The sequence below is a fragment of the Esox lucius genome, chromosome 11, assembly GCF_011004845.1.
Source record: "Esox lucius isolate fEsoLuc1 chromosome 11, fEsoLuc1.pri, whole genome shotgun sequence".
Taxonomy (NCBI): domain Eukaryota; kingdom Metazoa; phylum Chordata; class Actinopteri; order Esociformes; family Esocidae; genus Esox; species Esox lucius.
Window position 1 is genome coordinate 13,700,132 of NC_047579.1, and position 25,199 is coordinate 13,725,330.

A 25,199-nucleotide genomic window follows, 5' to 3' on the forward strand; every position below is an offset into this window, starting at 1 on the left:
TCTTACCTACAGGCCGGGGAGTAAGAACGTCGGGGCTGACGCGCTGTCCCGCCAGCGTGACACGGAGGAGAGGCTGGTGGATGAGGCTCCCGTGCTCCCGGAGTCATGCATCGTGGCACCGGTGGTATGGGAGCTGGACGCGGACATCGCTAGAGCGCAGCGCAACGAGCCCTCTCCGCCCGCATGCCCTGAGGGCCGTACGTATGTGCCGGCGTCTGTCCGCGACCGCCTCATCTACTGGGCGCATACATCTCCCTCCTCCGGTCATCCTGGCATCGGGCCAACGGTGCGCGCCCTGGCCGGTAAGTACTGGTGGCCCACTTTAGCCAAGGACGTGAGGGTATACGTCTCTTCCTGCTCGGTGTGCGCCCAGAGTAAGGCACCCCGGCACCTACCTGTGGGCAAGTTGCACCCCTTGCCCATTCCACAACGACCATGGTCCCACCTATCCGTTGATTTTTTGACTGATCTTCCCCCTTCCCAGGGCCATACCACCATCCTGGTCGTTGTGGATCGGTTCTCGAAGTCCTGCCGCCTCTTGCCTCTGCCCGGCCTTCCTACTGCCCTACAGACCGCGGAGGCCCTGTTTACACACGTCTTCCGGCACTATGGGGTGCCCGAGGACATCGTGTCTGACCGGGGTCCCCAATTCACGTCCAGGGTGTGGAAGGCCTTCATGCAGCACCTGGGGATCTCGGTCAGCCTGACCTCGGGCTACCATCCCCAGTCCAACGGGCAGGTGGAGCGGGTAAACCAAGAAGTGGGTAGGTTCCTCCGGTCCTACTGCCAGGACCGGCCGGGGGAGTGGGCAGAGTTTCTGCCGTGGGCAGAATATGCGCTGAATTCTCTGCACCACTCCTCCACGGGCGTGACGCCGTTCCAGTGCGTACTGGGCTACCAGCCGGTCCTGGCGCCCTGGACGCCGAGCCAGACCGGTACCCCTGCGGTGGACGACTGGTTCCGGCGGGCAGCGGGCACATGGGAGGCAGTACAATCCCGCCTCCGGCTCGCTGTCCGCCGTCAAAAGACCTCTGCGGACCGCCACCGCAGGGAGGCCCCGGTGTATCGGCCGGGCGACCGAGTCTGGCTCTCGTCCAGGGACCTGCCCCTCCGCCTGCCCTGCCGGAAGCTGGCCCCGCAGTTTGTGGGGCCCTTTAAAGTCCTGAGGAGAGTCAACGAGGTAACATATCGGTTACGCCTTCCCCCCGACTACCGTATTAACTCCTCGTTTCATGTGTCTCTCCTCAGGCCGGTGGTGGATGGTCCCCTTCAGGGGTGTGAGGTGCGGGAGGTTCCCCCTCCCTCTCTCGACATCGAGGGGGCCCCGGCGTACTCTGTCCGCTCCATCATCGACTCGAGGCGCCGGGCGGGGGGCCTCCAGTACCTCGGGAGGGGTACGGCCCGGAGGAGCGGAGCTGGGTTCCGGTGAAGGACGTCCTGGCTCCCGTCCTTGTCCGCGACTTCCACCAGCGTCGGCCGGATCGCCCTGCTCCGCGCCCCCCGGGTCGGCCCCAGGGCCGGTGTCGTCGCGCGGCTAGGGCCGCGCGTCGGGGGGGGGGGGGTACTGTGACAACTGCGACCTCTGCTGGTTCACCCCCCCCTGCAGCGGGTGGGCCCCAGCGGTCGACGTCACCTGCTTTCTGACGCCACCGTCTCATCATACATTTCACCTGTGTCTCGTTTATGCACCTGTTCCTCATCATCGCTGTTTCCCCCGGTATATATGTTCCCTCTGCTCCCCCTGTCTTTGTGTGTAATTGTCTCTTGCTAACGTAAGAGCTGTACAGCGCTTTGTTAAAGCTTATGCTGATTACTTTCGCTGGGATACATTAAACAATCCTTCCATCACGCCTTCTCCGGTTCCTCCTTGCTCCTCTCAACCACGAAGCCGTGACACTGTTTTCTTGCCCAAAATGCTGAAGTTACATTTACAGTTTTTTACAATTGTTTACACACTAAAATTAAAATTTCCACACAATTAGCAAAATTTTACTCCAATGAGTAAACACCTCCACAGATTTGCACAACATTACACACAATGTCCGCTTCACCCTTTTTGCAAAACATTACACACAGTGATTTGTAAAACTCTACACACATTTTCACACCTTAGACACAGATAAGGATCGTGAGGTTACTTCCTTGTAATTACAAAGCACCGGATTGCCAATTACCACACTAATGAACGAATTGGATAAACACATCTACCAGGTGTGGAAGCACACGTGCTAATTTGAAAACGCAGCACTCAGGTGTGCTATAAAAGGCAGCAGGTGAGTTCACCTGTCTTCAACAAAAATGGAAGGAGTTAGAAGAAGAAGAAGAGTGAGAATGAGAGGGGGAGCTCAAAGAGGAGATGAAGGCGGTAGAGAAAGAGGAGAAGGAGGTAGAGGAAGAGGCATAGGTAGAGGAGAAGAAGGTACCCGATACCTGATACGGATAGTTACAGTATTTTTGTTGCTTTTACAGTAGTTTTCTTTCATTTCTGTTTACTTTTACTTTACTTTTCTTCAGAGTCAAAGTGTATGTACTGTAATTCATGCAGTAATTTTTATTTGTCTACGGATTTTATTTGTTTACAGTAATTGATATAATTGTTGGTTGATTACTGTAACTGATTATGGTAAGAAATACTGTAAGTATTGAAATAAATACTTGAAATATTCAGTCTGCAGCATCAAGTGTTGTGCAGTGCTTGGTAAGGTCATAGTAGGCCTACAGTATTTGTCTACATTCTCCTTATATCTCAAAACAAATCATGAATAATGTTGTGAGTTTCTCACTATTTTTTGTCATCTGAATTATCTCTTACATACAGTAAGAATGTCTGGCCAAAAATCTTTTTTTTTTTTTTTTTTTTTACAAATGTGTTTTTTATTTATCACAGCAGTGTGAAACTGGCTGCAATAGTGTATGATCATTGATGACTGTGTTGGTTAAATGAAAACAAATAGCATTTTCACAAATATGTGTATATGTTTTGACTGAAGTGTGTATGTTTTGACTGAAGTGTGTCATTTTGCAAACAATCTAGGAATTTTGCTAATTGATTGTGGTGTTTGGATAATTGTGATTATATTTTGACAAAAAGAACTCTGTTTTCAAAATTGCGTGTAAACAATTGAAAAAAACTGTAAACTACAAATTGTTGGCACATGCGCACAAATCCATTTTGCTCAGAGAGAGTGGCAGAAAAAAAAAGTGACATAGACCTAATATCCGAACAACATGACGTTTTTATTAAACACTACAGGACTACAAAAAACACTGATAAGAAGTTGCATGATGTTCTATTAAATAATCTTTATTAGCATCTAACATTTTAGAGATTGAATAGACAAAACCGAAATAAAATGCTCATAGGCTATAGGCTACTGACCTACTTCACACAGAAATACAGAGCTATCAATAACTATTTTTGATCTTGTGACCATTGATTTATCTATTTTATTCAGTCAGCCTATTTTGTAGCCTATAGGTCTAATAAATATTAACATTAATTTGATTTAATTTCTGATTTTTTAAAACCCCACATAGAAAAAAATGGAAATTGTAATGGCACAAACAGCACAAATGAAGCACAAACGAACGAGACAATTTTGGGCGAATTTGGAGCATGTGAGGGGGCTGGTGACGTCATCGTCTATAATTCAATGTCGAATATTTTAAAACCCAACGCAGCACAAACGAAACTTTTACCGGCACAAACCAGCACAAAAGTAGCACAAACGATCAAGATTATTTTGGGTGAATTTGGAGAATGTGGGGGGGCTGGTTGACCTCAGATTGACCTACAAATATTATTTTAATATCTAAAATACAGAAGAAGCACAAACAAAACGTTTTACAGCACAAACCAAAACAAACGTAGCACAAACGAACGAGACTATTTTGGGTGAATTTGGAGCATGAGGGGGGGCTGGTGACATCATCGTCTATAATTCAATGTTGAATATTTTAAAACCCAATGCAGCACAAACGAAACTTTTACCGGCACAAACCGGCACAAACCAGCACAAACGAAGCACAAACGAACAAGACTATTTTGGGTGAATTTGGAGAATGTGGGGGGGCTGGTGACGTCATCGTCTATAATTCAATGTTGAATATTTTAAAACCCAATGCAGCACAAACGAAACTTTTACCGGCACAAACCGGCACAAACCAGCACAAACGAAGCACAAACGAACAAGACTATTTTGGGTGAATTTGGAGAATGTGGGGGGGCTGGTTGACCTCAGATTGACCTACAAATATTATTTTAATATCTAAAATACAGAAGAAGCACAAACAAAACGTTTTACAGCACAAACCAAAACAAACGTAGCACAAACGAACGAGACTATTTTGGGTGAATTTGGAGCATGAGGGGGGGCTGGTGACATCATCGTCTATAATTCAATGTTGAATATTTTAAAACCCAATGCAGCACAAACGAAACTTTTACCGGCACAAACCGGCACAAACCAGCACAAACGAAGCACAAACGAACAAGACTATTTTGGGTGAATTTGGAGAATGTGGGGGGGCTGGTGACGTCATCGTCTATAATTCAATGTTGAATATTTTAAAACCCAATGCAGCACAAACGAAACTTTTACCGGCACAAACCGGCACAAACCAGCACAAACGAAGCACAAACGAACAAGACTATTTTGGGTGAATTTGGAGAATGTGGGGGGGCTGGTTGACCTCAGATTGACCTACAAATATTATTTTAATATCTAAAATACAGAAGAAGCACAAACAAAACGTTTTACAGCACAAACCAAAACAAACGTAGCACAAACGAACGAGACTATTTTGGGTGAATTTGGAGCATGAGGGGGGGCTGGTGACATCATCGTCTATAATTCAATGTTGAATATTTTAAAACCCTATGCAGCACAAACGAAACTTTTACCGGCACAAACCGGCACAAACCAGCACAAACGAAGCACAAACGAACAAGACTATTTTGGGTGAATTTGGAGAATGTGGGGGGGCTGGTGACGTCATCGTCTATAATTCAATGTCGAATATTTTAAAACCCAATGCAGCACAAACAAAACTTTTACCCACACAAATCAGCACAAACAAAGCACAAACGAATGAGACAATTTTGGGTGAATTTGGAGAATGTGGGGGGGCTGGTTGACCTCAAGAATGACCAAAAATATTATGTTAACATCTAAAAAACCGAAGCAGCACATACAAACTTTTTACAGCACAAACGGAGCACAAACGAACGAGCATAGTTTGAGGACGTTTTGCGTTGGTGGGGGGGCCAACTTCACGCAGGTCGGAAAAATCTACTGCACAACATCATATTACGCTGATTGTGTCCATACTGGGTACACTCATCTGCTGTCCAGGTAGCTGAGAGAGGAACCTGGGATCGACGACACGCTACAAGTGGATTTCAGTGTTTAAAGGTTAGACACAGGGAATTGAAGTCACTGAGGGAAAAGGTGAATTTTCTGGTGCTAGTAACCAGTCACTTTCTACATGGCCTTTAGCTATAGAGCCTTTAGCTAAAACTAATCATCTTGGCGTTCACAAGGGAGAACACAGATTCTCCTGGCCTGGCTGATAAAGCAGCTAGAATGAAGGACAACACCTTGGAATATACATCTGGCTTTTACGTTCTGTTACATTGGCCTGCCAAAGAAATGGTTCATAACTGACTGTCTGACGTTTGGAGGAGCAGAACATTTGTGATGACTTTGGAAGTACATCTAATTGGCATGAGAGGACTTTGTAGTCGTGATAAATTGAAGGATGCATTCAGTAATATGTTTACGCGCTCACGTGTTGATGCTGCATATCCCATACTGTCAATATGTCACCTGAAATCATTTCCTTTGACCTATGATTTTAACATTAAAAAAAGGTTTTGTTGTACCATGTTATGATTCTGTATAATGAAAACGTGTGATCTTGGAGTTTATACGAAGTTAATGATCTAGAAAAATGTAAATGAGGATCCAGACATTTCAGATGTGTTCCGTTCTCTAATCATTAAGGGTAATAATATTGACTGGGTCATGTTGTTAAAGAGTACTGTTTTGTTGCAGTCTAAGTCCTAATGAGTGAACTGTTTAAGGTTTGATACCAAGGTTTGACATGGTGTCAAGAGGATGGAGTGTTATGGAAATTTTGAACAAAGGTCCATTTGAGAAATGTCTGTCTTTCCATTGGCTGATATGTAAATCTATACTTTGATTGTGACACACGTCTGTATAATATCAGAGAAGAATTAGGTATTTGGGCCATGTCCTCCTGCCTAGATGAAGGATGTATTCTTTGTCGTCCTATACATGTATGAATGAGTTACAAGTTAAAGATGCCGAGAGGGGTCTGGTGTTTGAATAGGAGACATCCTTGACCGGCACGGGTGGATTAGAGGGGTACTCGTAAATCTGTATAACCCTTTAGTGTCTCTGTTGACTATCCAGACATTGTGTCTCCTCAGGAGTTGAGAAGGATAAGGTGGGGGGACAGCCCGCCTTTTGGGTAAACTCTTGTGACAAGACAGATGGCAGCATCTCACCACACCCATCTTTCTATGTAATAAATACAGATTGTTCATGTATGGAGTTAGAGACTCCTCAGACGATTATGTGTGTGTAAGCGGTTGAGGCGTCTCTCATATTTGCATAATAGTTAATAAAACTGTCAGAATGTGACAAGAGAACTTTGTCTGTTTTGTTGCAGTCTACATCCTAATGAGTGAACTGTTTAACCTATGAGGCTTTCGGCCGGATTTCACTACTGGGACATTTTGGGTCCTAGATTCATTTCTGTAACAGATACAACCTATTATGATGTATCCTTTTAATAGCAACCCCTCTGGCTACAATAAAAACACATAAAAACAGACTTCTGGGTCACTATTTATAAAACTCATCTGTTTGAATGGCAAAAAAAAAAAATTCGGAAAACATTTCTGCCATTCAGCATCAAGATTTTTTTTTGAAAGCATTATGAGATTTTGTGTCAATGGTATTTCCTCATACTTTCATGCCTTTACTATCAAATTACACTGTAATTGGGTTGAAAATAATGAAATAATTATATAATAGAAGGTAAAAAATATAGGCACCCCCAGAAAATTTGGTTCTTCAACCTAGAAATGAAACACTATAAAATGAAAGATCAAAAACCTATCTAACGGTTTTTAGGTGTAATGACACAAAACGGCCAGCAGATCGCACTAGATCGCTAGTTACTAGATCGCTAGTTACGTTTGGACTTATATATTTTATAAACTCAGAAAAATTACCAACTTCTTCCCAAAAACTCAAGAACATCCCCATACTATTTTGACTAAATATTAATTTTTATATCTTATATATAATACAAACAATGTATTATGGTTCAAAACATCATATATAGTGATGTACACGCTTGTAATATTTATACTAGAGTACACATGAGCCTTTCTAAGATGCATTGGCAATGTCGTTGCCTGGTGAAAAGTTCTCATAGCAACCCAAACTATACAACTATACAACCCATATTATACACGGACAACCCCAATTATACACGGAACGCTTCAGGAAAGTGGCTACAAATAATATACCATTGGAATCGGATGATTATGGCGAATCTATTTTTTGAAATATTTATGCAAATGAGCACTGTCCGTGATATCGCGGATGTCGACTTAGAAGCGTTTTTAAGGATTGATACCAAGGTTTGGCATGGTATCAAGAGGATGGTTTGTTGGGGAAGTTTCTAAGGCCTAATGCATTCTTACTGATTAAAGGACTTGAGTCCCATTGTTTAGATAGGTAGAGGAATGTGGGGGAGCTGGTATTTACCAAGGGGGCATCATTGACTGGTATCAGCTGATGAAATGGTTACTCTTTATCTCCTCATCTGTTTAACTCATCAGGGCATCTATTGTCTGTTCGGGTTCGGTTAGAACTCTTAGAATTGAAGAAGTTACCTATGGGGGGAAGGAGAGCTTGTCCTTTGTGTGAAGCTTAGGTAGTAACATAACAAAAGGAATGTGTTTTATTGACATAGGACAGCATCTTACCACACCCCTTTTCACTGTAATAAATACGGATTGTGCATGTTTTGAGTTAGAGACTCCTCAGACGATTATGTGTGTGTAAGAGGTTGACGCGTCTCTCATATGTGCATCATCATCATCATCATCTTCTTCCGCTTATCCAGGGCCGGGTCGCGGGGGCAGCAGTCTAAGCAGGGATGCCCAGACTTCCCTCTCCCCAGACTCTTCCTCCAGCTCTTCCGGGGGGACACCGAGGCGTTCCCAGGCCAGCCGGGAGACATAGTCCCTCCACCGTGTCCTAGGTCTTCCCCGGGGTCTCTTCCCGGTGGGACGGGACCGGAACACCTTCCCAGGAAGGCGTTCCGGAGACATCCGAAACAGATGCCCAAGCCACCTCAGCTGACCCCTCTCGATGTGGAGGAGCATCTGCTCTACTCTGAGCTCCTCCCGGGTGACCGAGCTTCTCACCCTATCTCTAAGGGATCGCCCGGCCACCCTGCGGAGAAAGCTCATTTCGGCCGCCTGTATCCGGGATCTTGTCCTTTCGGTCATGACCCAAAGCTCATGACCATAGGTGAGAGTAGGAACGTAGATTGACCAGTAAATCGAGAGCTTCGCCTTGCGGCTCAGCTCTTTCTTCACCACGACAGACCGATACATCGACCGCATTACTGCAGAAGCTGCACCGATCCGTCTGTCAATCTCCCGTTCCATCCTTCCCTCACTCGTGAACAGGACCCCTAGATACTTAAACTCCTCCACTTGAGGCAGGCACTCTCCACCAACCTGAAGTGGGCAAGCCACCCTTTTCCGACTGAGGACCATGGCCTCGGATTTGGAGGTACTGATTTTCATCCCCACCGCTTCACACTCGGCTGCAAACCGTCCAAGTGCATGCTGAAGGTCCTGGCTTGAAGGGGCCAACACGACAACATCATCCGCAAAGAGCAGAGACGAAATCGCGTGGTCCCCAAACCTGACACCCTCCGGCCCCTGGCTGCGCCTAGAAATTCTGTCCATAAAAATGACGAACAGAACCGGTGACAAAGGGCAGCCCTGCCGGAGTCCAACATGCACAGGGAACAAGTCTGACTTACTGCCGGCAATGCGGACCAAGCTCCTGCTTCGGTCGTACAGGGACCTGACAGCCCTTAGCAAAGCACCCCATATTCCCGAAGCACCCTCCACAGGATGCCGCGAGGGACACAGTCGAACGCCTTCTCCAAATCCACAAAACACATGTGGATTGGTTGGGCAAACTCCCATGAACCCTCCATCACCCCGTAGAGGGTATAGAGCTGGTCCAGTGTTCCACGGCTTGGATGAAAACCACACTGTTCCTCCTGAATCCAAGGTTCTACTATCGGCCGTATTCTCCTCTCCAGAACCCTGGCATAGACTTTCCCGGGGAGGCTGAGAAGTGTGATCCCCCTATAGTTGGAACACACCCTCCGGTCCCCCTTCTTAAAAAGAGGGACCACAACCCCGGTCTGCCATCCCAGAGGCACTGTCCCCAACTGCCACGCGATGTTGCATATGTGCATAATAGTTAATAAAACGGTTAGAATGTACAAAGAGAACGTTGTCTCTGTGTCCCTTACTCCGAGTGTCGATACATGGAATTTCCATCACAAGTGTGTGGAGGTGGAAAGAGTCTGTAACCATAACTCCACAAATAAAAAAATTAAAGCGTACAAAAAGAACAATTACACTTAATGGACAGGGAAAAGTCAACGCGATGAACTGCTAAACAAAAGATCCACATGGCCTAACACCAAGAGATGTTTATGGAAAAATACAAAGCATTTTCGTCCAGTGAATAGGAAAAATGGTTATATGAGTGGAGCGGAGCCCCCTAGAGGGGCTTTAGCTACTAATGGTTTACCCTGGCTGCATCAGCGGCCCGTACTGAAAACTCATTATGCAATATGCGTCAGCCAATCAGGGCACGCCTGCCCCTATATATGACCTGTGAGCCCAGAGAACACCCTCCCGAGATTATTCAGCATAACTCATGGGACGGCAGGGCAACAGGTCTAGGGGGCTCCGCTCCACTCATATAACCGGAGTTACAATAGGTAACTAACGTTATATGTCATGGAGCTCCGCCCCCTAGAGGGGCTTTAGCTCCTAGTGGTTCACGGCGGAGCGAGCGAGCCAAAAATGAACACCAGTAAGCTCACAGGGTTCAGTAAATACTGACCCCAATAACCCCAAAAACCCCAAGACGCTCAAGCGAGGCGGAAACGTATCCGTTCCACACAAGCACAACAGAAAATATCGATGCACCACACATCACGAGATGAGGGGCCAGAGGATACAAAAAAAATGCATAATAATAAGTAACACCCCAGACATGAGGCTAAACTACACCAAGTATATTACTAGACAGTGACAATACCCCTGAGCCAACTAGCCATCAGGTAAGCACTGAAACAGAGAAGGTAGAATCAAGGCATAGGTGGTGATTCTTCAACAAGTTCAAAGATCTCGGGCAGCTGCCCCGAGGACCGAATGAACAAGAGAAGACGGAGACACGTCAAGTAAATAGAAACGCACAAACGCCGAAGGCGACGACCACGACGCTGCGGCGCAAATGTCATCCACTCTGACCCCGTGGAAAAGGGCAGAGGAGGCGGCAACACCCCGCGTGGAGTGTGCACGGAGACCCTCCGGAACCACAGAACCCGATGCGCCATAAGCCAAAGTGATACAGTCACAAAGCCAGTGGGAAAGACGCTGTTTGGAAAGCGGACGACCCAACTGGGAATCCGAATAGCAAACAAACAGCTGGGGAGTCATCTGATGGACCTAGTGCGCTCTACGTAAAGGGTGAGAGCACGCACCGGGCACAGACAGTGAAGACTCTCATCCTCCTCACGGACGTGCGGAGGAGGGAAGAAGGCCTGTAAGTCGATAGTCTTTGACCGAAAGGAACTGGTGATAAATTTAGGTACGAAGGACGGGTTTGGTCTCAACGTAGTGCGACCCAAGTCCTCTCTGATAGCCAGGCGCCCCGGGCGCACAGAAAGCGCGCGGAGGTCACTCACTCGCTTAGCAGAGCACAGAACGATGAGCAGGGCCATCTTAAGGGAAAGCAACTTGAGAGAACACTGCTGTAAGGGCATGAACGGGGGTTCGCAGAGAGCGCCCAGCACCTTAGCAAGGTCCCATTGAGGTGCGCCCAGTCTAGCCGTCGGGTGCAGACGGCGCGTCCCCGAAAGAAAACGGCGAATGAGAGGGTGGCTAATACTGTGTTTCCACCGAGGGGTGTAAAATCGAGCCCTCCGCTTGGGACAGTACGTCCCGCCTGGGTGGAACTGATCACGGCCGGTCCGCCAGCAACTGGATCATCTCCGGATACCAAATAGCCGCAGGGCGGTTGGGTGCCACCAGAATAACCCGAAGCCCTTCCGCTTTGATCCGGGCTAGCAGACGCGCAAAGCTGCGCTGCGGAGGAAATGCGTACATGAGGCCCTGAGGCCAAGGGTGGTGCACAAATGCATCTGCCCCCAGAGGGGGGCGATCCGTCTGGGACAGGGAGAACCACAGGTGACAGTGTACGTTCCGTCTGGACGCGAACAGGTCCACCTGAGCTTCCCCAAACCTCTTTCAGATAAGGGACACGATATCTGGGTGGAGACGCCATTCGTCATGATGGAGGCCGCCCCAAGACATCATGTCCGTGCCCACATTCAGATGGCCAGGAATGTGAGATGCAGTCAGGAAACGGAGATGGGTGTGAGCCAGCAGCCAAAGCTGTGTCGCTGACCGGTGGAGAGCAGGAGATCTGACCCCCCCTTCGCGAGCTGGCAGAGACAAAGTCCGGTTCCGATGACGCACCGGGTCGACCCGCTGGTGAGCAAACCAGGTCTGTAAGCTGCGCATGTGCAGCAGGCCCAGGGGAACTACTCTGTGTGCTGCCGCCATCATTCCCAGCAGGGACATGATGGCCCGAACCGGGCGCCTGCAGGGCGGGCGGCACAGGTTGAGGGCAGAGAGCAGATCGAGAGCCTGCGTGTCCGAAATGTGTGCTCTCATCGTACGCGTGTCCATGACCAAACTCAGGTAAGAAACCTGCTGGGCTGGCCTCGGCGCGCTCTTCTTCCAATTAACTGCGAGACCCAGTCGCGTGAGAAAGGACACCACTAGGACAGTGTGCGTTCTGGCCAATTCCAGGGACGACGCTAGAATCAGGAGGTCGTCCAGATAGGCCAGAATCCTGATGCCCTCTGTGCGTAGGGGCTCCAGCGCTGCCTCCAGACATTTGGAGAAGGTGCGTGGGGCTTAACCGAATGGAATCCTCGTATACTCATATGCCTTGCCCTGAAAGGCAAATCAGAAAAACTTCCTGTGCCTGCGAACGATCGGGACATGGAAGTAAGCGTCCTTGAGGTCTATGCTCGAACAGAAATCCCCCGGCAAAAAGGCCTCCAGCAGGCGACTGGTGGTGAGCAGGCAGAACTATTGTTTGGCTACGTGTGCATTCAGATTGCGCAAATCCAAGATCAGCCTCACTCCCCCGTCCTCTTGGGAACCAGGAAGTAACGGAAGTAAAAGCTGTCCTTCCTGAGATCTTCCGGGACCTCGGAGATCGCTCCTTTGCTCAACAATTCCGTTACCTCTGACAGTAGAGAGGACGCTCTGTTGGGTGATGACATCACCGTCTCCACTATCCCCAAGAAGGGGGGTGGAGCCGCGCGAAACTGGACCAGATAACCCAGCCTGATGGTTTGATCGAGCCAGGCTGACATGGTACAATGCTGACGCAACTCCCAATAACGCTCTGAGAGAGGAAGAGCAAGGAGTTGGGGGGCATTGGCGAGGAAAAGTTCAAATTCCCTCTCTGCCCTTACCGCCGCCGAGCTCGACCCGAGAGGAAGAGACACAGCCCAAGGAGGGCAGGGAGAGAAAGGAATGAGAAAAACAGGAGAAAAACCCAGCACTGCCTCAGGAGGTGAACCCTGGTCTACCAATGGAGAGCCAACCACCTTAATCACTGAGCCATCCTGCTGTACAGCTGATGCTGCGCTCTCACCCATAAGAACCTGAGTGAGAGAGGAGCCTGGCATTTGCATACGCGGACGTAGCACCCTTGAGTGGGGACGCATTGTCAAGGAGATGCCGAGCAGAGCAGACAGGGCTGAGATAATCAGAAAGAGCAAGTGATAGCCGGCGGCGTAGCCCGGCATTTGATCTCCTCATAGCGAGCGGGATGAGGAGCCACCACGGTTACGTCTGTAACAACAGGTAAACTCACCGGACGCTCGGTAGCCCACGAACAGCGGGAGAGAGAGAGAACCGCCATTTGCATACGCAAACGCTTGCCAGACGGCGAGTGAATGTAAACACAATCCTGCTGAGCAGAAATCTGAGAGCGAACATGCTCCTGACTGGCAGGTAGCGGAACAAGAGACTCTCCGAAACCGCTAGCCGGCGTTTATGTCTATTAGAGGTGGCGAGTAGAGAGGGGAGAGTAGTTATACCTTTAACCCCCCGAAAACTCTCACTAACCTGAACGTAACTAACAGAGCTCTTATCCTTACACTGCCTAGGGAAAGGAATAGAACATGCACAAGCAAACACATTAGAAAGCCTACCAGCTGCAGGGCGAGAATGAGGGATAAGCCGCTCATTTGCGCCACTGCTTATATCCAACAGGGCCGGCATAGAGACAGAGAGAGCGTTCACTGAGTCTCTATTAGCCACAGGCTCAGACACCGCCGAAGTCTGCACAAAAGCACAACTTATGCCTGAGTAACGTTTGGCTTGTTTATTAAAACGAAGGGATTGTCGGGCCGAGTCTGCGAAGCTGTCAGACTTGGCCCGTGCTCTGTTAATGGATTAAGAGGCGGGGGCCGTGAGGGCAACGTTGCTACTCACAGCCCGCTCCACGCCTAGTCAGGATGGTCTGGGCTTAGACGGCCATGGAACGTCGAGTCTGGGAGCGGGTTGTCTGCGACGCACGGGAAGAGGAGCAGGAGCCGCGGCAGCAGGAGGATGAGCGGAGGCAGAAGCGGCGGCAGAGACGTGGCGGCGCTGGCGACGTTTGGCAGAAGAGCCCTGGCAATGAGAAGAGGGACGTTGGGCCGAGCGTGAAGAACGGCTGGCAAGAGGAAGGTGGCGAGATAACTCCTTCCGTCCTTCATCTGTCTTCTTGAAAGGCGCTATGGCCGTGTGGACAGCGTCGCAGAAAAAACCCTCCTGTGAGAGCGGTGCGTTCAGGAGGGGTGCGCGATCAGGCTCACGCAGGGAGGAGAGAGACAGCCACAAATGACGGTGTCCGACCACAGCAGACGCCACAGAGCGCCCTGCACAGACCGTCTGGGCCTGGTTAGGGTGCAGGATAGCTTTTAGAATAGCCGCCACCTCTTCAACGTCACGTGACGACGGAGTAGGAGAACGGTCTAAAATATGGGAAGCTGCCGACGCGAGGAGAACAACGTTGTTCGCCGCGGCCAGGGCCTGTGATCCCAAAACGTACAGCTTATCCCACAGCTGTCCCGAGTAGCGGTCCTTGGTGGATGGCAGGGCGGGCTTCTTACCGGACCAGCCCCAGGAGGGCAGGAAATGCGCAGCCAGCTCGGGTTCCAAAGGAGGGGTGGCCTAGCTGATGGGAGCCAGCCTACCGTGGACCCTGGTGAAGGTGGAGTAAGACTTGACAGGTGCCCTGGCAGATGCTGGAGCGGACCAGGAACCCTCAGCGAAAACTCTAAAACCGCGGACCTCAGGTGCAGGGGAGTCCACCGGTTTCACACGCTCGGCCCAGGAATTGAAGGACATGTCTGAAGGCTCCTTCGGCGCAGGCAGGGGAGGCAGAGGCAGCTGGATACGAAGAGCTGCCCTCTCAATCATGCCCGCAAACTCCACGTGGAGAAGGGGCGGAGGAGAGATCGTCCTCCATCTCTCCCTGGAGAGAAGGAGAGGCGCGAGAACCGCCACCACAACCCACGTGCGAAGGGGGCGGGTTTGCCTGTGCCAGAGGGGTCCGGTCTCGAGTAGGAGCGTCCTCCACAGACATCTCGTCGTCGTCGTCACCGGAACTCAAGACGGCGGAGATGTCCACCTCCTGTTCTAAAAAGTTTGCCCTCTCTGCACGTGTAGAGACGGAGAAGGCAGCGCAGGAGGAGCAAGCCGGGGGGTCTGTGAGACCCTCACGAGCGTGGGCCGGTCCCAGGCAGGAAACACAAGATCGATGGGGGGAAAAACCTCTTCATGATGAGACGCGGAGCTAAAGAATACATTAAACAAGCGCTTGTAGAATAAAAAGGGAGGGCGTTCTCTGGGTTCACAGGTCATATATAGGGACAGGCGTGCCCTGATTGGCTGACGCATCTTGCATAATGAGTTTTCAGTATGGCCGCGGACGCGGCCAGGGTAAACCACTAGGGGGCTCCACGACATATAACCGAGTTTTCGAAAAATACAATGTCCCTTTTTCCATGTAAATAGATCACAAAAACGTTGCGTCTTTGCGGATCTCTCCCAGGGGTTCTAGTGGGGCTAACGAGTGGATAACAACGCCAGTGCAAAGGTTCGGTCTCATTGTTTAAGCACTGGCATCGTTTGTCTACAAGTGACATGAATAAAGTATCGAAAAATTGAAAGGAGTTTTTGGAAAAATACAACATTGTTTTTTCCATGTGAATAGTGTTGAGATAAATGAAGTTTAAATAATGCTTATTTAATAACCATATATTTCTATGTTTTTGTTTTAATAAATTGTATATGGGCAAGATGTTTGGTCTTTCAAAATAGAATATTTGGTATATTTGAAAGAAGCAAGAACCCATCCTCCAGGAAGTATGAGTTAGCCTAGTAAACTGTTGCTGCTCCCATGTTCTGGAATAGTCTCCCATCACACATTAAGTCCCATTCCACCACTGACAATTTTAAATCAAAAACCACCTTTTTTTCTCTTGCTTTAAGTTCAGTCTGAGGTTGGCCCTTGGTTTTTGTCAAGCCCACTCTTTGCTTATTTTTAACATCCTCTTACTGTTTTAATCTGTCATTGGTTTTATTCAATTTCCCTTAACTTCTTATTGTATTACTTTGATTAGATTTTACATAATTTTAGTTGTCTTAAGTCTTGCCCTCTATGTATTATATGTACTATCCATCCATCCATCATCTTCCACAGGGATGCCCAGACTTCCCTCTCCCCAGACACTTCCTCCAGCACTTCCGGGGGGACACCGAGGCGTTCCCAGGCCAGCCGGGAGACATAGTCCCTCCAGCGTGTCCTAGGTCTTCCCCGGGGTCTCCTCCCGGTGGGACGGGACCGGAACACCTTCCCACGTCCCTAGAGCTAGTTTCTGTGTCCAGGGATCAGGTTGTCTAGGCCCCTGCCTTCGACTGCCGCCAGATCCTCTCCGCACCGGCCCCTTACGGTCCCTCCTGTGGGTGGTGAGCCCACGGGAAGGCGGCCCCTTGTCGTACCTTCGGGCTGAGCCCGGCCGGGCCCCATGGGGGAAGGCCCGGCCACCAGGCGTTCGCGTACAAGCTCCAACCCCGGGCCTGGCTCCAGGGTGGGGCCCCGGCTGCGCCATACCGGGCGACGTCACAGAACTCAATGTTGTTCATCATTAAGGGGGTTTTGAACCGCTCTTAGTCTGACCCGTCGCCTAGGACCTGTTTGCCTTGGGAGACCCTACCAGGGGCATATAGCCCCAGACAACATAGCTCCTAGGGTCACTCGGGTACTCAAACCCCTCCACCACGTTAAGGTGGCAGTTCAAGGATATATGTACTATTGTACTATTGTATTATATTATGTATTGTGGGCCTTTTATGTATTATTTATTTAATCATGTATACAGACCCGGCGGCAAGTGGGTCATTGTCCCCCGGCAAGAATTATTTGCCCCCAGAAAATAGTTTGGGTAAGATGCTTCTCAATATTGTACTTCACTTATTACAGTTGGGAATGTAGGCTCTCTCTCTTGCCTTCATCTGCAAATGCGATCAAAGATGTGCTTTAGGTAATGTGATCACTATGCTACAAAGAATGTGTAACTACTGCAGTTACTAAAGCATTCACATTTGAATGACAGCTGTGTATTTTGCTAGTATATAGCCTCAGCAAGTCATGCATGCAAAGATTATTTGCTTTCCGTCCGTCGTTCTTTAGCCACTATTCTATGTTGATAAGTAGGACAAATGTGACTGTCCATGGAAATAAAAAGACCGTCCAAAACGTATGTTGTAGTGCCTGCACGTATGCCTGTTTTGAGGCAGATGTTAATCCACCTGCCTTGACTGTAAAGCACTTTGGGTCAAATCCTGTTGTTTTTAAATGTTTTATATGAATAAAAGTGACTTCACTTTCCACCAAGTGGGATATTGGTTACAGCTCGTGTGTGTGGATGGTTGCATCGTCTGCTTACAGAACTGAAAACTTTATCAGGGAAAACGGCACTGTCATTCTGAAGTAATACTTCACTATGTTTCATGAACATTTTTTGGATTTATTATTTCTTGTTTCAATCCAAGCTTGTTAAAAAGTAAAGTAGGGTGTGCATGGAAATACAGGACAAATCGCGTCCCGTATTGATTCTGTGCATTTTATTTTCCAATACGGGACGATCCTGTACAGTACGGGACGGATGGCAACTGTACTAACAAGTTGACTTCAACGCCAGTACATAAGGCCTGTCTCATTGTTTAAGCACATGCATCGTTTATAAGTGACATGAATAAGATATCGAAAAACCGAGAGGGGTTTTTGGAAAAATTCATAGTTTTGCCTAGTGAACACGATATTATCATATGTGTATTATTAACATGATACCAATATTTCATTTTTTAAATACCACGATTATTGTCAATACCTGTATATTGTGACACCCCTAATGTATGACACTAGAATGTAACTTCCTGTACATAAAATCATTAATGTTGTCGGTCAATAAATATACTGTAGATTTAAGAGTTTGTGTGTGTGTGTGACTGTACTTACAGAGCAGTTCTGCAGGTTTTGATCACTGGCAACAACCCCAGGAGACCTTTTTCTGATGTGGAGTATTTCTTTAGGTCAAACACATCAATCTCCTCTTCTGAAGTCAGTAACACAAAGACCAGAGCTGACCACTGTGCAGGTGACAGTTCTTCTCTGGAGAGACGTCCTGAACTCAGGTATCTTTGGATCTCCTCCACTAGAGAATGGTCATTCAGTTCATTCAGACAGTGAAACAGATTGATGCACCTCTGTGAAGAGGGATTCTCCCTGATCTTCTCTTTGATGTATTTGACTGTTTCTTCATGGCTCTGTGAGCTTCTTCTGGTCTTTGTCAGTAGACCTCGTAAATGCTTCTGATTTGACTCCAGTGAGAGACCCAGAAGGAAGCGGAGGAAAAGGTCCAGGTGTCCAGTCTTACTTTGTAAGGCTTCATCAACAGCAGTCTTGTGAAAATCTATTTCAGGTATTTTCCTGAACTTAGTTGTTAAGGAGTTTGATTGTGTTTGACCCATTCTGATTTTATTTTTGTTTTTGAATGAGAGAAACACATAGACAGCAGCTAGAAACTCCTGAATACTCAGATGGACAAAGCAGAACACTTTTTCCTGGTTCAGCCCACATTCCTCTTTAAAGATCTGTGTACAGACTCCTGAGTACACTGATGCTTCATTGATATCAATGCCACACTCTTTCAGGTCTTCTTCATAGAAAATCAGATTGCCTTTCTGTAGCTGTTGAAAAGCCAGTTTTCCCAGGGTCAGAATGCTCTTTTTATTCCAGTGTGGTTCTGTCACTTTTTTCGCATCATACTTTACATTCCTGTGTGTGGACTGAAACACAAGGAAGTGTGAGTACATGTCTGTTAGGGTCTTGGGCAGCTCTCCTTTATCATCTGTAGTCAACATGTGCTCAAGGATTGTAGCAACGATCCAACAGAAGACTGGTATGTGACACATGATGTGGAGGCTCCTTGATGTCTTTATGTGGGAGATGATACTGCTGGCTAGGTCCTCATCACTGAATCTCTTCCTGAAATACTCCTCTTTCTGTGGGTCATTGAACCCTCTCACCTCTGTCACCAGGTCAACACACCCTGAAGGGATCTGATTGGCTGCTGCAGGTCTGGTAGTTATCCAGAGGAGAGCAGAGGGAAGCAGATTTCCCTTGATGAGGTTTGTCAGCAGCACATCCACTAAGGTTGACTCTGTGACATCATAACAGCTCTTGTTGTTCTGGAAGTCAAGGGGCAGTCGGCATTCATCCAGACCATCAAAGATTAACAGAACTTTGTATTTGTTGTAGTTAGAGATTCTTGCTTTTTTGGTATCAACTGAGAAATTATTGATGAGTTGAATCAAACTGAGTTCATCCCCTTTCATTAAATTCAACTCCCTAAAAGAGAGGGGAAATACAAATTGGACATCCTGATTTGCTTTTCCTTCAGCCCAGTCCAGAATGAACTTCTGCACAGAAACAGTTTTTCCAATTCCAGCGACTCCCTTTGTCAGCACAGTTCTGATAGGTTTGTCTTGTCCAGGTGTGGGTTTGAAGATGTCATTACATTTGATTGCTGTCTCTGGTCTTGTTTGTTTCCTGGTTGTTGTCTCAATCTGTCTCACCTCGTGTTCATTATTGACTCCTCCACTTCCACCCTCTGTGATGTAGAGCTCTGTGTAGATCTTATTGAGAAGTGTTGGGTTCCCTTGTTTAGCGATACCCTCAAATAAGCAATGATACTTCTTCTTCAGGTTAGATTTTAAATCATGTTGGCAAATCAAAGGAAGCTCATCTGAAATAAATAACCCAGATGATATTAATGATGTTTCTATAAATTATCAATTAATAAATAACACAGAGAATATTAGTGTTCATTTAAATGTCTGTATTGTAAGTAGGGTTGCATGATATTGACAAAATGTGATACTGTGATATTTATCATGATTATTGCAATATCGATATTAATTTAGATATTCTTAAACATATGTAAAAACACAAAGGTTATGGGAAAACCCATCAAAATAGATTCATAACATATGAAAACTACAAAGGGTTTATTTAAACACAAGGTTTTTTTTCAACAGACAGTCATACTGGACTGGTACAACATGAATAAATAAAGACCATGTCTACAGAACAGGACATGTTGTACTGGTGGAACAGAAGACCTGACAACCCTGTACAACCTTTTACAGTACCAGACACACACGGCAAATTGGGGTTCAGAACTGTCATTTGTACTTGCATTTGCATTAATTTATACATCCCACTTGTACATACACTATACTAAATACTTATATTATACTTAATACTTATATTATACTTAACACTTATATTATACTTAAGACATATATTATACTTAACACTTATGTTATACTTTACACTTATATTATACTTAATACATATATTATACTTAATACATATATTATACTTAATACATATATTACACTTAATAGATACATTATATCGACTGGACCGGTTCACAGCCGAGTGTGAAGCGGTTGGGATGAGGATTAGCACCTCTAAATCTGAGGCCATGGTTCTCAGCAGGAAACCGATGGAGTGCCTCCTCCGGGTAGGGAATGAGGCGTTACCCCAAGTAAAGGAGTTCAAGTATCTCAGGGTCTTGTTCGCGAGTGAGGGGACAATGGAGCGGGAGATTGGCCGGAGAATCGGAGCAGCGGGGGCGGTATTGCATTCGCTTTACTGCACCGTTGTGACGAAAAGAGAGCTGAGCCGGAAGGTAAAGCTCTCGATATACCGGTCAATTTTCCTTCCTACCCTCACCTATGGTCATGAAGGATGGGTCATGACCGAAAGAACAAGATCACGAGTACAAGCGGCTGAAATGGGTTTTCTCAGAAGGGTGGCTGGATTCTCCCTTAGGGAAAGGGTGAGAAGCTCAGCCATCCGTGAGGAACTCGGAGTAGAGCCGCTGCTCCTTTGCATCGAAAGTTGCCCGTTGAGGTGGTTCGGGCATTTGGTAAGGATGCCCCCAGGACGACTCCCTAGGGAGGTGTTCCAGGCACGTCCAGCTGGGAGGAGACCTCGGGGTAGGCCCAGGACTAGGTGGAGAGATTATATTTCGACACTGGCCTGGGAACGCCTCAGGTTCCCACAGTCAGGGCTGGCAAATGTGGCACTTCTGGTTAGATGATAATTGCATTTTGTTGTACTGTACTTGTTGTACTGTTCAATGACAATGAAGTTGAATCTACACTGAAGTGCCAGAAAAAACTGGTTCAGACGAGCCCATTCAAAATACATAGCAACAATGTAGAATCATCTTTAAGCTATTTTCAACACGGATTAATAGGTGGAGCTTGTGAGATGGGTCATAGCATTTCAGGGGTACAGGAGAAGTTTGGATTTTCACACACTACCATTTAAAGGGTGTACTGTGAATACAAGAATTCTGGCCAAACATCTAACTGACAACAGCAGTATGGCCATAAAAAGACTGTGGGAGAACGTGACCAGCGTCAACTAGCAAGAATTGTTTCATGCGATAGACCTGCAACACTGTCTCAAATAACATCTGCATTCAATGCTGGGCCCTCAACAAACATCAGCATTAAGACTGTGCAACGTTCCCTCATGGATAAAGGTGCTCCCATGGGAGACCTACCAAGTATTAGACTGGTGTACCAGGTTTTCTGGCACTTCAATGTAATCTAAAGTTTTTCTTAGGATATGCCCCTAAATAAAGTCTCTACAGTAGAGGAATACCTGTCAACTCTCAAACAGGGCCAATCACAGGTATTGGCTTTTTAGACACAGTACTTAATAGTTGCCTCCACTAAGCTGCAACCGTCCCGGCGCCGGGACACCTAACGTTTATGCCACAAAGTGTGCAAATTGTAATTCATTTATTTTTTGTTATAGGCATATTATATATGTGCAGAAAGCTTAGAATCTCATTAATCTAACTGCAGTACACAATTTAAAATAGCTATTACGGAGACTAACTCCTATGCAAATGTTTGAGTATAGTCAACATCCACAAAAATGGCACCAGGGTCGCTAGTTTGGTGTCTGATGGTAAATTCTGTACTTACAATGAGCCGTCTTCTTCTGATTTCTTATCTTGATGGTCCCAGAGATTTAGCCAAGCATCGTTTTGTTTGATAAATCCGGTTTTTATAATCCAACACGATTCATGTTCTCCACAGTGTTGTACAACAAAATCCAACTCAGAGCAAAACTATTCATGATATTCAAACCTTACTATGTTTTAACACGGCAATAATTGGTATTCCTGAAAAGAACAGAGTCTCTAGCATTTAACCAGACATAGTTTATCCTTCTGCGTTGCCTATATGCTTCGCACCATGTAAGCAAAGACATGCAGTCTGGCACCGGTTACGCGTGAGCGCATGTCTTTGGTAGCATGTAGCTCCCTCAAATGACGACCAATGGATTTGAAACTCCCTAGGTTGAGAGCACACGAGCCACACTTTATGGCAAGACACACCAGCCATGTGCACCACCCCCACAAATCTTCAACCAAACTTGACTATTGCCCAAGACGCATAGCTGTCACTGCTCAAAAAACTATACTTGGCTACTATAAATGGCTACTCCTAAGTGGAAAAGCAACATAGGAGATCAATTTGGACTATATTTTTTTGGAAGAAATCATGGAATGTGAGTCAAGCAACTTGATGCAAACACCAATTATGATGTTAGATCACCACATATGAAGCAAACACCAATTATGATGTTAGATCACCACATATGATGCAAACACCAATTATGATGTTAGATCACCACATATGATGCAAACACCACATGTTAGATCATTGGATCCGCCTCCTTGTGGCGCCTCCTGTCAGTACCTTTATGAAGGAAAGCACATTTTCCATCATGTGTAACATTCCTGGGAGTGTGTAACCCTTAAATTAATCACTTTTGCAGTGTTGTATGTTTTGTGTATGTATGAACTTGAAAATTCATAATGTGTCCAATTTGGCACAACGTGTCCAATTTGGCACAAAGTGGCCAATCTGGAAAGGACACTTTGGGCTTGCTTTACAAATGAGTAAGTAGATAACTGAATTTAATATCAAATGGCCATGAAACTTTACCCATATCCTGCTGACATATAGAAGATCAAGTGGGAAGTTCCTCCAGGTTACAAATCCATGTTTGCCCTTCCCCACAGCAACTCAAACATGTTTATGGTTTGTTTTATCTTCTGCCAAACCTATTGTGTTATACTTTCCTGCATTAATTTATAATTCCTACAGTGTCTCCTTTCAAATGGTACCAAACATTTTTTTCTACTATATTCAGGTCATGAGCTACAAGCATTTAGATTTGGGTACATTATTTTAGGTGGAAATTGAGTTTTTTTGCCTTATCCCTGACAGGTTTTTAATCAACACTAAAAAACTAATGATCGCATGGACACAGACTGCAAACTAACTTTGCTTCCGCAAAGGGAATCTGAACGCTTTTCACTAGAATAGTCTGGTGTTTCAGCCTTTGTAAAGGTGCCTATTGTATTTCTTGGCAGTTCATACATCATTTGAGATTTAGTTTATTGATTAAATCTCAAATCTAGTGCAAAGTCATTTTAATTTTGATATTGCGCAACATGTTATTTCATAAATTGTGTCAATATATCATGTACATCAAATGTAAGATATGTGTCTGTCTCTCGTCTTTCTTTCTTCTATGTTAAGTTCTTCAACACAGAAGAGGTTGTTATACGTTGTCTCAAGGTCACTATAATATCATTTGGAACATTCAACAGTAAAGTCAGACAACTCTTACTTTTCTCCAGTGTGTCAGCAAGATCCTTCTGGTTCATGTTCCTCAGGACATGCAGTGTGATCTTCAGAGCCCCATCTTTGGCACTGCTCTCCTGCTTCTCATCTTCAAGGTCCACACCTTCCTCATCCTCCCTCTGACTCTTAAATCCTTCAGGGAGATCTAAACTCAGCATTGTCTTAAACCTCTTTAACTCTTTCTTCACAAACATCATGATATTCTGTTCAAGTAACTGAAAGAGAGTGAAAAAGTTCAAATTAGACTGAAATAAAGTTAATTAAATATCAGAACAATATTAACAAATGCATGAAAGATTGACAGGTTAACTTTACTTGAGGTATACAGAAACAAATGTACATAACAGGACCACATACACTGAATATAGAGGACAGGTCTGTTTGATGACTCTGGACAGATTGACCACTGAGAATCTCTGACTCTGATCTCTCCTGTTGGTCTCTGTGGACAAAACATGACATTACATCTACACTTCCAGAGTTTTACAAAACTCACACACAGTTTTGTGCTTCCAATTTCGGGACTAACAACTTTTTTCAAATTGCAAGTTAATAAATGGTACTATACATAATCCAACATTGACTATTGTAGCTCTGTAATAGAAACTTGTGGGCTCTTAAATCCCTTTAACTCACTGTTAAAAACCACAACACACAAAGTGTATCCTAAACCTGGACCTGGATATATTGTGAGAAGATGAAGGGAGTCTAAGCGTGAAGAGAATTTTTTATGAATAATTTAACTGGTTCTCTGGTTCTTTTAAATAAATGAACTGTTTTAGATTAGACCTGAAATTGCTTTAGACTGTTCATGGTTGCCACATACAGAAGAAGAACTAGGTCAGCATGCCTTGTTCTTAGAAGTGATTAGGGCCACAACCAAGGTGCCAGGCCTCAAATCTATCTTATCAACGACCCTGTTCAGTTGGCACCAAGGTAAAGTTGCCTGTGTCTCCTCTGTATCCTTCCTTTTGTGTAGGACATTAGGGGTAGCTCAGATCAGGAGGTCTGGTAACTATGACCTAGAACTATGGTTGCCATGGAAGTATAGGGTTCTATCCTGTTTTCCTATAAGTATGATGACTTGTTTTGTATGTATCTCATAGCATTAGAGATAATATTCTGACAGCTGACAAGATGGAGTATAAAGAGCTGGAAGCAATAATGTGTAATCAGCACAATGGTTATGACACTACTCTGTTGGTCTCTGTACTTGCACTCTGTCTTGTGAAAGCAATTGTTCCTGTGGATTGTTATGGATATTTTGAACTAAGGTGCGTTTGAGAAATGTCTGTCTTTCCAGTGGCTGATATGTAAATCTGTACTTTGATTGTGACACACATGTCTGTATAATATCAGAGGATTATTAGGTATTTGGGCCATGTCCTCCTGCCTAGAAGAAGGATGTATTCTTTGTCGTCCTATACATGTATGAATGAGTTACTAGTTA

General features: G+C 46.0%; 1 pseudogene; it reads right to left on the reverse strand.

Annotated features, from left to right (window-relative positions):
- Nucleotides 1-23,943, reverse strand: part of LOC117595131 — a 91,369-nt pseudogene extending 67,426 nt beyond the window's left edge.
- Nucleotides 23,944-25,199: the final 1,256 nt, after the last annotated feature.